The sequence below is a fragment of the Physeter macrocephalus genome, chromosome 18 (genome assembly GCF_002837175.3).
Source record: "Physeter macrocephalus isolate SW-GA chromosome 18, ASM283717v5, whole genome shotgun sequence".
In the NCBI taxonomy this organism is placed as follows: domain Eukaryota; kingdom Metazoa; phylum Chordata; class Mammalia; order Artiodactyla; family Physeteridae; genus Physeter; species Physeter macrocephalus.
This window is the reverse complement of record NC_041231.1, coordinates 96,321,774-96,326,190: the sequence shown is the minus strand read 5'-3', so window position 1 is coordinate 96,326,190 and position 4,417 is coordinate 96,321,774. Positions and strand designations below refer to the sequence as shown.

Genomic DNA, 4,417 nt, shown 5'->3' with positions numbered 1-4,417 from the left:
CCTTTGTGGAGCACAGGCTCCGGACGTGCAGGCTCAGCGGCCATGGCTCACGGGCCCAGCCGCTCCGCGGCATGTGGGATCTTCCCGGACTGGGGCACGAACCCGTGTCCCCTGCATCGGCAGGCGGACTCTCAACCACTGCGCCACCAGGGAAACCCTGACCAGACGTTTTAAATAATCTCCACATAGCATTTTCTATTCCTGATCAAGACAATATCAGTTGCATTAGAAATGTGAAATAATGCTGTCATTGAAAACTCATAACAATGTTTCTGTGAATTTTATCTCTACCACTACAGCAACACACTGTACTTAGAGCAAAGCATACCTCTTAGGAGCTCTTGATTTATTTGCTGCTATTTTAGGAAGCATCCAGTAACAGACTCCTCAACACAAACCCATCAGTTTCAAACTGCTTGATTAGACATGTTTTGCCAAACCCCTTGAACATAGGTTATTGCTAGACCAGTGGCTAGCTCTGTGGCAAGACCCCAAGGTACAGTTTGTCTAAAGACAGTCGGCACTCCCGATGCATCTTCAATCAACTTGTCGTTAACGAAGCCATCCCATAGCAGGAGAGAGCTGCCTTCTTTTATTAGGAATAGGAACGAAGGTCTGAGTCATCTCCACCACTCAGGGCAGGTTTTGCCTTGTGGCTTGACCATATGCCTGCTCTTCCTTTGACACACGGTGGATTCTCAAGAGCATACTAAATATGTCGCCTGAGATTTCTGTTTTGAGATGACAGCAGAAGTACATGCCTCTGCCTGTCAAGTCGGATTCTGTCACAGGGCATCTCCTGCTGGGGTCTTTTGAATTCAGACTTTCTCCTCCCCGCCGTCCTCTCACATGCTTGCTTCAAATTGTTGTCGGCATCATTGCATTGCTTCCGAAAAGCAATTTTGCAGATCATTTTACTCTGGGGTCCTCCCTTCCCTGGGTGCTGCTGAGATTAAGACAGAATAAACTCCCATGTAGTGTTACCACAAGAGGTTTCCCATAATCTTCTCTTTGCATTTTTTCTATGAGTTTACTTATTTTCATTTTTTGCACCTCTGTTTCCTTTGAGTTCCCCCACTGCATTCCTTTCCTAATTTTTTGGCAATCCTTCATTTCTTTATGTTGATTATAAAGAAAAAGTTTCTAAGTCCTCCTTAAAGCTCATCTCCCATGGATGCAGCTGTAGAACCAGTTTTGCTTCAGGAGACTCTAACCAGAGTAGACTAGCTTTAAGGAATCCGTGTTTTTGTGTTCATGTGGACTTCTCTGGGAAGAAAATCCATAAATTTTATTAGAATCTCAAAGTCAACTGGGACTAAAGGAGTTTAAGGACTATGATTATTGTCAAACTAGTTTTTTCCTGAAACATCCTAGCCGTGAGGGGTGGAGGAAGCTTTTAGGATCGGTTTTTCTAGTTTATAACACACCTTGTCTTTGGTGGGAGCTTCTGTCAACCTCACCAGTAAAAATAATAGATATTTGAACCCAAAGCCCTGAATGTTCTTAAACTTGATAACAACAGGAAAAAAATCAAGAGCAAGGTTAAAGACTTAAGACTGAAATATAATTCCTGTTCTGTTTCAATTGCAATAAAAACTTTCATTTTGAATTAAGTGGTGAGATTAGAGGAAAGGACAAGAGTCACAGAGCAGGGAAGAACTCTTTGAAAAGCTCTGTGAATTATTTAAAAATCCTAATTACAAATTTAAAGTATAATTGCAATCATTTTATTAAATGTATCCTATAAATTAAAAAATATAAATGGTCACTAATAAAGGAAAGTGAGAGAGGTTAATGACGAGATTACAATTCAAAGTAATGACATTAATCAGTTCTTAGCCTTCAGTATATTAACATAAAAGAGTTAGTTCCTTCTAAGAAATCTTTATTAAAGGAAGGTATTTTTAAGTCATATGATTCTTCTGCCGTTAATTTTATGAAAGGTCATCCCACTTTCCTTCCCAATGGTTAATGCAACTTCTCCTGTGGAAATGAATATCTTCATTTTCCATTTCCATGACTTTCTTGGGGTTTGGCTTCACCAGATGTCCTCACAGATCTGTACTTTTGCTTCTGGCCTCTGGGCATTTGTTACTGACCCCCGTCAAGTCATCGTTACCAAGTGTCTGATCACTGGGTGTCTAGGAAATTGATGGAGCTTGAATCCTACTGATGACACATAAGCAGCTGTAGACCAAGTGTAGTCAGAGCCCAAATGTTTCTTCAGGGTCCATTGCCTTGCTTGACTCTCTGTAGTCAACATTCCTTACTGTGAGCCCAGCTGGCTGCTCTCTCTCCTCATCTTCACTTCATGAGCATCACCTTCCAGAGCTTTCCCCAGCAAATCTGCTATGGAGTCCCAACAGCAGTAGTGGCTCAAGACACCACATACAGAGAACAGAGAAAGAAATCCCCCCAACAAGCCCCAGATTCTATTTTAATGACACAGTTTGCTCCCTTTTCCTGATCAAATCCTTTATAGGAATTGCTCACATACGGTAAGAATACTTTTCGTCTCTTTTCATTCTGTCCATTATTTGGCATCAGCTGAGTAACAGCATCCCCAAAAGTCAGGAAACCCTTAAAAAGGAGAGGCCCAAGGCCAACGAATCCATGAAATGGATAATCAGCCCCTGAATAATCAGGATCTGACTGTACAGTAAACAACCTCCTCCCCACCTTTCTGGGAGCCAAAGGCAAAGCACAGCCAAAAACGCTCTGGAGGAGATCCGAGAGATTTCCTTCTGCACACACACTGCCCCCAACCCTACCATGCAGTCAGGACCATAAACAATTCCCCTTCAGCTCAGACATATCTTTCTACACATGAGTAAATTTTCTGGACTTGAACATGAATGCAACTGACTGGCTTAGAGTTTGCATAAGCACTGCTTTATGTCTCTCTGAGTTTTCCCCAGTGCACATTTCTACATCTGCTGGCAAAGCCAGGCAGTGGCACTCAGAGGGGCATTTGAAACCACATTTTTTGGCTCATTAAATCTATTCTACCAATGTTGCTCCCCATGTATTCAACCTATTTTCAAGCCGTTTTCTCAATGGGGCACTTCAAGGAGGTTGGGCATGGATTTTGCTAAAAACTGGATTGTGTCCATAAGCCTGGCAACCTTTGAATAGCTCTTCCACCTTTGCAGGGCTGCCCCACAAAGCCTGCTCTGCACAGTTTGCCCGCAAACCAAGACGTTTATTTCATCTTGTTGCTGAAGTCACAGGGGCCGCAGTGTTACCTCCAGTGAGGGAGAAGGGTCTGTTTCCACCTCACAGCAAACAGCCGCCACAAGTATGTACAATCTCAGAGGTCTCTTTGGATACCTTCCAGAGCCCAACCAATCAGGGAAGTGCTAGAAGCACAGAATGCTTGAAAACATTAGAAAAACATGCCTGACTTGGAGCTTTCCTCATTAATTAGGATGGCCTATAGAATTTGTTGACTCCAAGTCTGAGAAGAAAAGAGCTTACTTGGCTAGTAGCTTGAAAAAGTAGTGATTTTCTTTTCTTTTTCGACCTGCAGTGGGCAGTGCAGATGGCGGGCAGGAGCCGGGAAGTTTGTCCAGGTCATGGCTGCAGTTCTGTCTACGTGAGCCCCAATCTCTTCCTCTGCGAGCTCCTCCATTTCCCTCTCTGGCTGCAGTCCCTAAGGGTGTTAGCCCTCACAGAAAGGGTTCTACATCCAAAGCTGTTCCTCTTCTCTTTCTTTCCTGGTGTCCCAACTCCCTAGCTGGGAACACTGTAGTAAACTGACCAAGCACATGCCTGATTAGTGCCAGAGACTTGTTTTGCTCTATTGAAATATACCCTGGGGAGCATGTATCTCTCGATTTGGGGGTAGGCTGAATATTAAGCATTAGCTGCCGGGCTAAAGGAGCTGCAGTGCTTCTGTGATGTCATCCTTCTGTGATGGCTGATAACAGATATTCAGCTCCTTATACAGCTGAGGTACAAAAGGCCTTAGCCAGGGCAATTAGGCAAGAGTGAAATAAAGGAATCTAGGTTAGAAAGGAAGAAGTTAAACTATATTTTCAGATGACTTAATCTTTTTTTTAACATCTTTATTGGAGTATAATTGTTTTACAATTGTGTCTTAGTTTCTGCTTTATAACAAAGTGAATCAGTTATACATATACATATGTTCCCATATCTCTTCCCTTTTGCGTCTCCCTCCCACCCTCCCTATCCCACCCTTCTAGGTGGTGACAAAGCACCGAGCTGATCTCCCTGTGCTATGCGGCTGCTTCCCACTAGCTGTCTAGTTTAGGTTTGGTAGTGTATATATGTCCATGCCACTCTCTCACTTTGTCACATCTTACCCTTCCCCCTCCCCATATCTTCCAGTCCATTCTCTAGTAGGTCTGTGTCTTTATTCCTGTCTTACCCCTAGGTTCTTCATGACTTTTTTTTT

The 4,417-nt window shown here is 43.2% G+C and overlaps 1 protein-coding gene across 8 annotated transcripts in view; it reads left to right on the top strand.

Annotated features, from left to right (window-relative positions):
* The window catches only part of MYLIP (myosin regulatory light chain interacting protein), a 130,965-nt gene that overhangs the window by 82,833 nt on the left and 43,715 nt on the right, over nt 1-4,417 (top strand). The window contains exons 10-11 of one of the 8 annotated variants that reach the window (XR_008615727.1): nt 3,153-3,298; nt 3,530-3,554. The exons of the other annotated variants lie outside the window; for them this stretch is intronic. The gene's annotated coding sequence lies outside the window, so the exon portion shown is untranslated. Of the gene's footprint in view, nt 1-3,152; nt 3,299-3,529; nt 3,555-4,417 lie in introns of those variants that run through there. 8 annotated transcript variants of the gene reach the window in all.